This window comes from Nicotiana attenuata, unplaced genomic scaffold (assembly GCF_001879085.1).
Source record: "Nicotiana attenuata strain UT unplaced genomic scaffold, NIATTr2, whole genome shotgun sequence".
NCBI lineage: Eukaryota > Viridiplantae > Streptophyta > Magnoliopsida > Solanales > Solanaceae > Nicotiana > Nicotiana attenuata.
Genome location: NW_017670590.1, coordinates 506,826 through 521,260, shown reverse-complemented (window position 1 = coordinate 521,260; position 14,435 = coordinate 506,826). Strand labels below are relative to the sequence as shown.

Below are 14,435 nucleotides of genomic sequence, written 5' to 3'. Positions count from 1 at the left end.
ACCGGCCCGCCGGGACCGTTTAGCCCGTTAGGACCGCGGGCCCGGTCCGGTCCCGGTCCCAGACCGGCCCACCAAACAGCCTTATCTGTACGTCGACTATAATTTCATGTCTGTAGCTATTATAGAGTAGCTTTAGATGTCAATCACTTAAAGGCAAAACTTCAATATAGGCAGAAGCGCAGAAGCTTTAAAGTGATCTCCAGAAAATGAACTAAAGCCGATCTCCAGATAATGAACTCACAAAAGGATAGTGCATATACCCCACCTACTGGACAGATTCTAGAGCATAGGCAATCTTTCAAGTTTCAAATTGAAACCATTCACCCATTCTAATCAAGATACAAGATAATTTATATATGCTAAACTTTGAACTTTGCTCAAGTGCAGATGACACACTGCTTATTTATCGACATTGTGAACAGGCAGCCAGCAAATTCTCAAACTCAGATGTTAGCTGAACTTGTGAAAGCGCTATAGCTCTACTGATGTAGATACAGACTCTTAGAAGATAAGAAGAAAAGAGTAGAGGATAAAAATTTTTGTTCCCCGATATTATACATATGACTCTAGCTAATGCTGCATTCAGAATTTCCTGTAACACCCTCCTCAGTATCACCATCTGGAAACCCTAATATATAAGCCCCTTCCCCATCATCTTCATCACTCTCAACATCATCTCTGTTGTGTCTTCTCTCAACATAAGCCACCCCTTGCCTCCTTTGCAGACGTAAAACATGCATTATTACATCTGGGGTCAGTGTAACCTGTGAATGGTCCTCTCGACCTCGCCTGTTAGCTTCCATTATCTGCTCACAGCAAGACATAGAAAGTAAAAAGAAAAATTCAATACCAGATTACATGAACCAACTGTGACTTCCGATTCTAACACATGAATAATTATCAAGAGAACTGCTAAGATATGCACCTTAAGGACATCACGAGGCAATGAAGAAACATTATTCGATGACGGGGTCCAAAGCTTTATGGTCTTTTCTATTCCACATGTTGCAAGAACAGGAATACAGGGATGGGGCTCAAGCTGATTTACTATGTGCCAATCACCAACCATCAACCTAACAAGGTTAGCGCCCTTTTTCTTCCAGATAAATATATGGCCAGTCAGATCCACTCAAGACATATTCATCATTTGGACCAAAGAAACTCACACCTTTAATGGTTCTCGAATTTCTATGCCCAGAATAAACTTGTGGCTCTTCCAGTTTCTTTGCATCTTCACCTCGCGAAGACAGGGGAGACGGACCCAATCCCATGTTCTTCTGAAACAAATATATCAATTCGTCATTGTATGAGACCAGTAACTCACTAGAGCTCGAGTAAGCCAATGCTGTAATGTGAACGTCATGTGTTTTGATCAGGTGAGGGGGGCAAAATGTGTTGACAGGCCTATCAGAATTACGCAACGCGTCCATTTCATACATTCTGACGTCATATACACGTGCATATTCGTCAGAACCACCAACTGCAAAATAATTTGGTTTTCTCGGATCTATCACAATGGCGTTCAAACTTATGCTGCTAGAAGATTGCTTATTGTTTTCCGCGAAAGATGAGCAACAGAATATCTTTGTGGCAGAATTACTTCGCAGGTCATACTGCAGAATAAATGCAAGTTACGGCAAAATAACCTGAAGAAGAGAACTGTTTACATGTAAAACAGCAACGTGACAACCTACGTGTTGAACAAAACCATCTTCACCGCAGCTATAGAATATGTAGGGGCTCCCTGGTTCCACGGCAAGCTTATGTACACGACCTTGGTGCCTACCTAGCCTTTTAGTTTCTACTTGACCATTCTCCAGCAACAGACCAAGCCTAACCTGCAGTGAGAAACCAGTGTTTGCGATGGCGGAAGTCAGAGAAGATTGAAGAATAAGCCCATAGGTTTCTTTTAGAAAAAATCTTGAGCTTTCTCAAATTACGAATTAAGCAACTCCAGCAGGACTAAACTATTATCTATCTATACAGCAAGTGGGCAACTATGTCTGGATGTATAAACATGTGGTACTTGATATTAAGGACAATAAAAGGAATATGTGTTGTATGAAAATTACTTGTCCAATCATTCAATGCTGCCATGTAATCTGGTGATCGCAGTAATTCAATTGCAATGCAAAAGAACTCCTCAATCCTTGAAGTGTTAGGCACAGATTCCTTGCGTCATTGAGAAGAAGATGGACAAACGAAGCAGAGGATGCCATACAGTAGCTGATAGTTGCACAGGTAATTCTTATAGGTAATTATAACGCAAGGATTGTTATTAGATACTTTTGTAAAGGTAATTCTTATAGGTAATTATAACGCAAGGATTGTTATTAGATACTTTTTTAAAGGTGGTGTCTAGGCTAGCTTCGCGCACCCTGACTTTTCCCACCGGATACTTGCTACCTCCCACCAACATAAGTATCGGGTAAATCTAGCCACCAAGGTTTCAGCAAATGGAAAGAAACACCTAGCATTTTTTTTTTCTCTACTGGAATTTGAACCATTCTCCCATGGTTTTCACTCACTTCTTTGACCACTAGGCCCCTTGGGTGCTTGTCTTTAATACTCTTATCCAGGTCTTGTTAATAAATGTACTGTTAATCCACATTGTATCCGCGTAATGCATAGATTCCTGTCTTATGCGAGTATTAGCATTGCGGAGTTTAATATTGCAAACCAAGCACTGCATCAGTTATGAAGACAGAGATTGCTGTGGTTATGCAGAGATTAAATTAGTAACGCAATGCTTTATTTAGAAATCATATATTACACTAGTTATGCAGAATTTTATGCTCGAATTATTTTTCCTTATGAGGCCAACCAATCGACCGCTTAGATTTGCTTTAAGGGCGTGATCTGCTCCAAGAATTTGACAGGACTTCCCCTTTTCGATATAGGCCACTAATGTTATCATCATTTGACAGTTCTTCGTGTTTCATAATGACTGGGATCATGATTAAATCACAATAGGAGGATGGTCCAGTAAGCAGAAGTCATATCTACTACAGCATATTTCAGACTTACACATGAATATTTGCTCATACACCTTGGCATTCTTTCAGATTTCACATATTAATGTGCACAAGATGTGCAAAACATCACCTGGCCATCAGCAGCGGCAGTTACTATTCTCCGATCATCGGTGAAGGGCATGAACTTGGCCTGGAATATGTTGTCCATGTGGCCTGATTGGTAAGACAGTTTTGATTTTCTTGTCGCCCAGTCCCATAGTATTACTCGTCGGTCATCGGAACCTGAGGCAAGAACATCGCCAGTGGCATTGAAGTCAATTGTGTTAACACATCCCTCGTGACCATTTAATTTCCCGTACAGATCCAGTCGCTTCACTGTAACCTGCGCCAAAGTTGAAAAAAGAATAGTTTCAGCAGTTTTGCATAATGGAGAATTCTAGAGAAAAGAATTTCAAACACCTAAAGATTTATTAGCCTCCGCAGAATACAATAGAGTGGAATGGATATTGAGCGTTCATATAAGCCGACCCAACTAATTTAGGATTTAGCGTTGATTGATTGATTGAGTGACTGATATGGAATTATCTTCATATCAAAATGTCAAAAAAAAATTACACAAAATTAAGTTCCAACCGAGACTTAAACATCGCCGAATATGAATGCCTCCTTTTTGTTACCTTCTAATAATAATATGAAAAGTTCTCACAAAAATAGAGAGATTTAACATCAGTGAACATGAAGGCCTTAGTTTTGGTTTATCTATTTATTTGTTCGTTCCATCTTATTGGATGTACCACAGATATTTCACATCAGGCTCTGCTATTAAGAGGAAATGGATACAAGGAAATCAACCGTGCATACCGGGTGATAAACTGAAAGACCATCACTCAGATGATAAAGGGCAATAAATAGTAACTGGTATTAATTGAAGGACTAAGTATTATTCGGTGAAATTGAAACAAAGAACAAAAAAAAGCAGGTGAGCTCCTATACTGAGCATGTGTTGCCAACTAGGAAAAGCAGGGTTGTACCCTGTTGGAGCCGGTCAAATTACAGTAATCGTATAAATATGTTTGTACCGTTAGTGTAGTAAATTCTTATCCAAAATACTAGTTGGTTGAATAGCTTATGATTCCTGGCACTCAATAAACTTGTAGGTATTAACCAAAGATACATATATGTATCGTTCAACTCATTTCGCAAGGTAATTACCTCTCTGTAACTCAAACATTTACATGTACGGTAGCTATTTCCTTACAACTGGAGCTTGGCCAAATCCAAAAATAAAATAAAATAATCAAGCTAACTAGCCAAAGGTGTCAGGTAGTATGGTCTTTCCTATACCTAAAAACCAGTGGAGATCATTAACAATTCACTAGAAGACAGTTCTTGCAAAAGTCTAACAAGTTAATCGAAATTCTTACTTTTACCCTCCAAAATGAACGATAACAAATGCAATTCAAAAGGATAAAAACATTGAATTTAAATTCCGTAACAACAATCTACTATTGTCTAGCGACCAATGAAGTGGGATGAAACCATAAGAGACTAGGGTTCAAATTCCAGCAGAAACAAAACACACTGCGCGACTTCTTCCTATCTGTCTAAGCCTTAGTTGGCAGAGTTATCCTACACTTATGTTATTGGAGGTAGCACGTGCCAAGTGAATTAGTCGAGGTATGCACAAACTAATCCGAACACCACTGCCTACAAGCACAAGTACTAATCACAAGCAAGAAAAGGGTAATTTTAACTGGGGAGAATTTCTATAGTATCAAACATTTCATCAAGCAAACGGAGCTCAACTCACTAATTTTAATCCATAAAAACAAATAATCAAAGATATAAATAACTGAGACCTCAGAAGCAGAGATTCGGCGAGCGAAGTATCTGGGCTGAGAAATCCCAATTTCTCTCTTATAGAACTCCAAGAAGTCATCCCCGAAAGCCTTGTACAGCCTCTCCATGTTTCCTCACAAGTGCTTAACTTCTCTGTGTCCTTTTTGCGTGTCTTCTGTGAGAGAAAAATAAGAAACTGAGTTGAAACTTAAAATATTGGATTTGAGTCGACTACTCTGGCAATTATGTACCCATTCGAGTGTGAATTAAAGCAAGTTTGGATTGAAATAAAACAATAAAAGTAAAGAAGAATATTGCAAAGAAAAGAGAGATAATTCTATTGATTTGAGATAAATTATAATGGGATAAAACACCTTAGCCACAAAGTAACAAACTCTCTAAAAGATACATATTCATTCTAAGTACAATTCTATTCATAACACTCCCCTTAAATGTCTATTCAATAGGTAATGTGCCTCGTTAAAACCTTAACTAAAATAAAATCCTCTAGAAAAAGTTCTAGTGAAGGAAAAAGAGTACACGTTTTTAGAAATACGCTTTTTAGTTGCCTCGTTAAAATATTTGCAAGGGAAACCTAGTGGGACAAAACCTTGTAAGAGAAAAAGAGTACAATGCGTATTAACTCCCCCTAATGAGAGCATCAATTTACATCCTTAAGCCTTCACATCCCAATCTTGTACACTAGCTTCTTGAAGGTTGTCGTCGGTAGAGATTTGGTGAACAAATCAGCCATATTGTCACTTGAACGAATCTGTTGCACATTGATATCACCATTCTTTTGAAGATCATGTGTGAAAAATAACTTTGGTGAAATGTGTTTTGTCCTATCTCCTTTTATGAATCCTCCATTCAATTAGGCTATGCATGCTGCATTGTCTTCAGATAAAATCGTAGGTAGTTTGTGACACTTCAAACCACATTTTTCTCGAATAAGATGTATTATAGACCTCAACCACACACATTCTCGACTTGATTCATGAATAGCAATTATCTCAGCATGATTAGATAAAGTAGCCACGATTGATTGCTTAGTCGATCGCCAAGATATGGCAGTGCCTCCACATGTAAACACATATCCTGTTTGAGATCGAGCCTTGTGTGGGTCAGATAAATACCCAGCATCGGCATAACCAACAAGATCGTGACTACAATCGTTGCCATAAAATAAGCCCATATTGGTTGTCCCGTTTAGGTACCACAATACGTGTTTGATTCCATTCCAATATCTCCTTGTAGGAGCAGAGCTATATCTTGCGAAGACATTAACTGAAAAAGTTATGTCAGGCCTTGTAGTATTAGCAAGATACATTATGTCGCCAATTACACTAAGATATGGTACTTCAGGATCAGAAGTTCTTCATTCTTTTCTTGAGGTCGGAACGGGTCCTTATTCACATCAAGTGATCAAACAACCATCGGAGTACTTAATGGATGTGCTTCATTCATGTAAAACCGTTTCGATACCTTTTCTTTGTAGGTAGATTGATGAACAAAAATCCCGTTTGCCAAATGTTTAATTTGTAAACCGAGACATAATCTTGTCTTTCCGAGATCGTTCATCTCGAATTCCTTCTTTAATAATCAATTGCTTTTTGGAGTTCTGTAGGAATTCCAATAAGGTTTATGTCATCAACATATACGGCAAGTACAACAAATTCCGACGTTATTTTTTTTATAAAAACACATGGACAAATAGCATCATTTATATAACATTCCTTTAATAAATACTCACTAAGGCGGTTATACCAAATTCTTTCTAATTACTTTAGACCATACAAAGATCTTTGCAATTTGATCCAAAATATTTTTCGTGACTTTGAATTATGTGCGTCAGGCATTTTAAATCCTTCAGGAATTTTCATGTACAATTCTTTATCAAGTGTGCCATAAAGGTAGGCTGTAACCACATCCATTAAATGCATGTCAATCTTTTCATGGACAGCAAAACTAATGAGATAACGAAATATTATTGCATCCATAACGGGTGAATATGTCTCTTCATAATCGACACCGGACCTTTGTGAAAATTCTCATGCAACAAGGCGTGCCTTATATCTTTGTACCTCATTTTTCTCATTCCTCTTACATACAAAGACCCATTTATAGCCAACAGGATTAACACCATTAGGTGTTTGGACTACAGGACCAAAAACTTCATGTTTCGCAAGTGAATCCAACTCTGATTGGATTGCTTCTTGCCATTTCGGCCAATCACGTCTTTGTCGACATTCTCCAACGGATTGAGGTTCAAGATCCTCACTATCTTGCATAATGTTATATGTAACATTATATGCAAAGACATAATCTACCAATATATCCGATCGATTTATATTCGTCTCAATATCGATTGGATTTGTTGATAGTTCCTTATTTTCTTGAGTCTCAGGCTCAATGATTTCCTCATGAATCTCAGGATTGGTTAAATCATGGATTTCTTTATGAGACTCATTTGTAGTGTCATCTTAATCATTTATTTTTGTTTTTCTAGGATTTCGATCCTTAGAACCTAATGGTCTGTCATGCTTTAGGCGTGCTTTTGACACATTAGCTATTACACTAGAATATTGTCCAACAGGGACATCAATGCGGATTAGAACATTCTCTGTAGGGATATATGATTTTGTTATCCTTTTCAGATCCGTAAATTCATCTAGCATTTAATTTATTATTTTCTGCAAATAGATAATCTTTTGTACCTCTTTTTCACAAATAGAGGCACGTGGATCAAGATGATATAATGATAGATTTTTTACAGAATTTCCTGTTTGGTTTCACAAATTTCTCCCCCTAATTTTGAAAAAAGTGTCTCATCGAATCGATAATATGCAAATCGAGCTGCAACGACCCGACCGGTCATTTTGAGAAATTGCACATCTCTTAGTAGTTTTCGGGCATGAGTAGCTCCGTATGATGTATTATGACTTATGTGAATCATCGGTTTGGGTTTTCAGGTTATTCGGGATTGATTTGGAAAAATATTTCTTAGCTAGAAGCTTTAAATTTGAAAGGTTTGACCAAGTTTTGACTTTTTAGTATTTGACCTCGGATTGGATTTCTGATGGTTCCGTTTAGGGGTGTTCAAAATCGAACCGAAACCGAAAACCGAACCGAAATCGAAGCTTAATGGTTTATTGGTATCGGGTTAACGGTTTAACGGACGGGGAACGGATTGAAATTTTTTCATTAACGGCTTATCGGTTTGGGGGCGGATTATTTAATTTTCTTAATAGATAATCCGTTAACCCATTAAGAATATATATATATATATATATATATATATATAATATCCAATCCAAATGCCACCGGTGATATCATATCTCTATGTTCCGCATCCAATCCAAACGCCACCAGTATCATAATCGGCCAAGCGTTACCATTGACCTTAAGTTTCGCTTAACTTACCATCATCATACACGTGTCATCGCTAATCTGGTGCCTTTTCATTCACAAGCAGATAATACATAATAGTAGCAGGAAGAAAGGCAACATCACCTCCAAATTAAAAATGAAATCGGTTATTAACAAGGTAATTTTACCTTCCGGTAGAAAATAAATGTTGTCGCTAAAGCGGACCATAAACGGATAGTAATAATCAACAACCTTGGTTCAAATTTCTCAACATGTAATGAGTTCAAATTCATCATGTGAAAGAGGAAAGAGACTCATTTAGTTGACCATCATGCTAACTTGGAACTACTAGAAGAGAGCGTATGTCTTTACACAATTCAACTTCTTGTGGAACGTGTAAACCTTGCCACTCAGTATATTTGTTGCGATAGTACGCCCTCTGTAATGCACGCAATATAGATTGAATTAGGCCAATAAACTTCCCGATAAGAGCTAAACCGATACTAATCCGCCCGATATCTTATCGGGTGGCTAGCGGATTAATACATTTAAAAGCCGATAACCGATAAGCCAAACCGTTAAGAGTAAATAACCGCCCAATTCACCCAATAAGCAGCCCTAGTTCCGTTAGCTCCGTCGGGTGATTTTGGACTTAGGAGCGCGTCCGGATCGTGATTTGGAGGTCCGTGGTAGAATTTGGCTTAAAATGGCGAAAGTTGGAATTTTGAAAAGTTTGACTGGGAGTAGACTATTTGATATCGGGGTCGGATTCCGATTTCAGAAGTTGGAGCAGGTCCGTAATGTCAAATTTGACTTGTGTGCAAAATTTGGGGTCAATCGGACGTGATTTGGTAGGTTTCGGCATCAGTTGTTGAAGTTTCAAAGTTCAATTATTCTGAATTGAGGTGTGATTTGTTGTTTTGATGTTGTTTTGGGTGATTCGAAGGTTCGACTAAGTTCGAATGGAGTTATATGACTTATTGGCATGTTTGGTTCAGGTTCCGGGGGCCTCTGGTGTGTTTCGGGTGGTTATCGGATCAAGTTTGAAGTTTGGAACATTGCTGAAGTTGGTCTGTTGCTGGTGTAATCGCACCTGCGAGGCTATTGCCGCAAGTGCAACGCCACTGGTGCAGTGGGATGGACGCAGGTGCGGATGTGTGTTGGATTAGGGAAGACTGCAGGTGTGAGGTCTTTTCCGCACCTGCGAGGTCGCAGAAGCGGATAGGGAGCGCAGGTGCGGAGATGCAGATTTAAGTGGTTTCCGCAGAAGCCGGGTTTTGTCGTAGAAGCGACGCCGCAGAAGCGGCTAATGTGTCCGCAGATGCGGAAGTGTTGGACAGAATGTTAAATACAAGGGTTCGCGATTTTGGCTTTATTTTAACATTTCCAAGCTTAGATTGAGGCAATTTTTGGAGCTATTCTCACCATATGAATTGGGGTAAGTATTCTCTACTCGGTCTTGGTTATATTTCATGAATCTATCTTCGATTTTAGCTTTTGGTTGATGAATTGAAAGAGGAAATTGGGGGTTTTGGCCTAAAGTTTCATGATATGAATTTTTAAGTTTTGAACACTGATTTGGAGTCGGATTTGAGTGAAACTAGTATGGTTAGACTCGTAAGTGAATGGGTTGTCGGATTTTGTGAGTGTTGTCGAGTTTCAAGGCGTGGGCCCGGGTGTGATTTTTGGCCGGATTTGGGATTTGATGTAGAATTCGATCTTTATCAATTATAATTGCTTCCTTGGGCTTTATCTGATGTATTTGAGTTGCTTTTGGCTAGTTTTGAGTCGTTCGGAGGTCGCTACACGCGTGATGGCATTCTTGGAGCATCGCTTGGCTTGCTCGGTGTCAGAATCGGCTTGTTTAAGATAAGTAACTCTTCTAAACTTAGTGCTGAGGGTATGAAACCCCGAATCGATGTGTTACGTGATTGATGTTAAGGTGACGGGCGTGTGGGCGTGCACCCTGTGAGTTGTGACTCTGTTGTTTTCAGGGCACTGAATAGTGGCCCTATTTTATTGATATTTGTGTTTTCACTATGTGATAAGATAAATGAGCTATACATCATGCTAGATATCATGTTTAGGCTTTATGTTGATATTGTTGGGACACATAGTGGTCGTTTCTTGCTGTCATCTCATTAAATTCATTGATATTTCGTACTCAGTCACATTCATGCATTCATATCATATCTCAGTCTCAGTTGTTACTTATTGATACATCATATTATTGTTGCGGGTCAGTTTTTATGACATTGTGAGCCCGTGGATGAGACTGGAGAGATTGATGACTGAGTAAGGCCGCGAGCCTGATTATGAGTGACAGTTATGGGATCGGGCTGCACACCACATATTTTTTTGATTATTGAGTATGGCCGAGGGCCTGATTGATTTATGCCATGATTGGCTTGTTATAGAGCTTGGGCTGAAGGAGCCCCTCCGGAGTCTGCACACCCCCAGTGAGCGCGGTTGATTATATTCAGGGATGGATCTTCCCTTGGTATGGAGATGGATCTTCTCCATGAGGCTGGATTGGCCTGTTTTCCTCGGTACTAGGTGACTTATAGTCAGTGATGTATATATTCCGGGATGGATCTTCCCTGGGCCGTATGAGCCATATAGAGTACCGAGTGGTTAAGCATTTATATATATATATATATATATATATATATATATACCTGGAGATGGATCTTCTCTATGGAGCCGGAATGGCCTTTCTTCGGTACTAGGTGACTTATAGTCAGTGATGTATATGTTCCGGGATGGATCTTCCTGGGCCGTATGGGCCATATACAGTACCGAGTGATTGATTATGATGAGTGGAAGGTGTGATACAGTGAGGTTGAGTACTCTGAGAGTGTGAGTACATGGTTCATCTCTGAGGTGCATGGCATTGGCATGCATATATGGCATACATGCATAGAGACACATTTTTCCTCATGTTGTACGGTATCACGCCATTCATGACTTTTTGCATACATTGATAGGTGGTTATAGAGAGGTATTTAACACTTGTTATTTGAAAAAGGAAATGAAACATGTTTACCTATTGTGGAAAGGATTTTCAGGGAAAAGTTACAGTTTTCAAAACTTACTCATTTTTTTAACGATTTCGGTAGAGGATTTGGGCTTTCATTGGTATACTTGAAAAGTGGAACTATTTTCGGAAAACTATGAAAAGGCCGAGCACTTTATTTCTGAGCTATTTCTGTACTTATTTGCTGTACACTGTATGAACTACTGTTGGTTATTTGTGTTGGACCCGACCTATGTACCAGTTCGTCACTGCTTTCAACCTAAGGTTAAATTTGTTACTTTTTGAGTACATGGGGTCGGTTGTACTCATAATGCACTTCCTGCACATTGCGTGCAGACTCATATGTAGATGTTGCTGCGATCGAGGATTGGTGGATTTGAAGGCGTACCTGCGTTCCTGCGTTCCTGCTGTATGCTGCCTCTTGTTCACGGTAGCCTAGATTATAAAATTATGTTTATGTACTTTTCAAACAGAAGATGTATTTTCTTCATAACGGCTTTGTAAACTCTATTCTTAGAAGCTCATGATTTATACTACCAGTCCTTGGGAAATATATGAGATTTAGATAATTCTGTTATTTAAATGTTTTATTAAGTTAAATGGAATTGGATAATTGTTAATTGGCTTACCTAGCGGGTTGGGTTAGGTGCCATCACGACTGGTGAATTTTGGGTCGTGACACGAGCAGTGAACAAATCCCCCATTAATGTTTCGAGGTAGCGAATAATGGAGGGCGATTCAAATCCAACATATATGTCTAACGTGCTTTGGGGACCCAGGTGCGATATAGCTGTGCTACAGGCACATATACTCCACATCCAAAAATTATTAAATGGGATATATTAGGTTCATGGTCCAAAACTAATTACAACGGGAATATTTATGATAATTTGTCGGTCTAAGACGAACTAGCATTGCTGCATGCAAAATGGAATGAGCCCAAATAGAAGTGGGTAATCTCGTTTTCATGAGTAATGGCCTTGCTACAATTGCAGACGTTTAATTAGAGATTCTGCAAGGCCATTTTGAGTGAACATGAGTTACAGGATGTTCCATTTTTATCTCAACTGATAAGTAATAATCATTAAATGCTTGGGATGAAAACTCAGCAGCATTATCATGTCGAATAGAGTTAATTGGATTATCGGGAAACTGTGCCTGTAATCGAATTATTTGTGCCATTAATTTTGCAAACGTCAGGTTGCGAGATGACAATAGGCACACATGAGACCATCTAGAAGATGCATCTATTAAGACCATAAAATATCTAAACGACCCACTTGGTAGGTGAATAGGTCCACAAATATCCCTTTGTATACGTTCCAAACACGCAGGGGATGCAATCCCAACCTTTGTTGGTGATTGTCTAATATTAAACTTGCCTTGATAACAAGAAGTGCAAGAAAATTTATTATTTAAAAGGATCTTTAAATTCTTTAATGGATGCCCATTTGAGTTTTCTATTATTCATCTCATCATAATTGATCCAGGATGTCCCAAACGATCATGCCAAAGTATAAAAGTATTGGAATCAGTAACCTTTTGGTTTACGGTAGAATGTGCCTCAATTGCACTAATTCTTGTCCAATACAGCCACAAGATAAAGATGGGAACTTCTCAATAACCCTTTTCTGGTCAGAAACATTTTTGGTAACGATGAGATATTCAAGATTATTCTCATATATTGTCTCAATATGATATCCATTTCGGTGGATATCTTTAAAACTCAACAAGTTCCTTTTGGACTTGGAAGAAAATATTGCATTATCTATGGTAAGTATTGTTTCCCTAGGCAGAGTTATAGTAGCTTTTCCATAGCCTTCAATTAAATTACTACTACCCAAAATTGTAGTAACATCTGCCGTACACATATTTAATGAGAGAAATATTTCTTCTCTTTGAATATTGTATGTGTCATACAAGAATCAATTAAACAAATATTTTTACAATTAAATTTTGATCCAAATTTGCTTTGAGAGATATTCATATTTGCTTCCCATGGTTTGACATACAAAAGAAAATATACGAATTAATATCAGTCTAAAAGGGGAATTCGAAAAAATATATATAAAGAAGAAAATGTATTTATATGAAAGAATGCAAACAAATGCAAACTAATGATACTACACACGCACAACCAAAATTTAATACACATAACATCTGAGCCACAGGTAAATTTTAAACGAGACATCAAATTACTTTTAATTTGTTAGGAGTAATTAAATGCTTGTACTACAAATAATGTCAATAATACAATTATAAGTGCTACAGTTTGATTTGCGTTTTTAACACTACGAAAAAGCCTTTTAATAAGGTTATCACATGCAATTATTGATTTTCACTTGTTAGCACCATTAAACAGCGAAACCAGGATATGCTTTCATGTACTGCATGGATTCTAAGATTGCATTGTCTGCGTAATGTATGTGCACTGCTAAAAAAAATATTGTTACACTTATGATAAATTTTCTTTACAATAGTACAATATGTAAGGGCAATTATTAAACACTAAGTACGTAATACAGTACAGCCTATTTACATGTGTTTTTGATACATTATACTTAACATACACTTTAATATTAGAAACACTTGATAAGAATTTATTAGTACGGAGACTGTTAAATACTAAAGCAATATGCCATATTTAAATTCTCACTACATGTATGTGTATATAAATAATTATGACATGGTCAAAGGTTGAACTATTATTTAAAACGAATACTAGAATTAAAACGAACTAACACTATTTCATAAAATAAATAATACTAATTGATACTAATGGCTACTACTTATGTAAAGAACTGTGATTACATGATGTTCATTCACTAGCTATGACAAAAATAAAATAAACAAACTACTCAATCTTCTTTAACCACGGATCCATCACCGATCAAATTATCTATTTTCCCATCGGGGTGCTCAAAGAAGTCTGCCGCATCCAAGTGGGTGATGTCAAATTCATTGTCAAAAATAAAATTAGCTTCAAGGCCTTTATTTTTTAGAGATGCTTGATAAAGCTCAAAAAAATATCTTGGTGTACGACAAATATTTGCCCAATGCCTTTTTCCACCACAACGATAATATTCAGTTTCTGAACCATTTGCTTTTGGCTTCTAATCTTTTTCTTTCTACTTTTGGTGGTTATTTTTCTTTGGGGGATGATTAACACCAGGAAAATTTCTTCCTTAGCCACGGCCACGACTACGAACAGGGCC

At 37.9% G+C, this 14,435-nt stretch overlaps 1 pseudogene across 1 annotated transcript; it reads right to left on the bottom strand.

The window, feature by feature from the left end:
- Positions 1-293: 293 nt before the first annotated feature.
- LOC109241324 lies at positions 294-5,115 on the bottom strand (annotated as a pseudogene). The gene is made up of 5 exons (XR_002070223.1): positions 4,835-5,115; positions 3,106-3,357; positions 1,695-1,838; positions 926-1,613; positions 294-806 (listed from the first exon to the last, which is right to left on the bottom strand). The product of XR_002070223.1 is annotated as a DDB1- and CUL4-associated factor 8-like (transcript).
- Between the last annotated feature and the right edge of the window lie 9,320 nt (positions 5,116-14,435).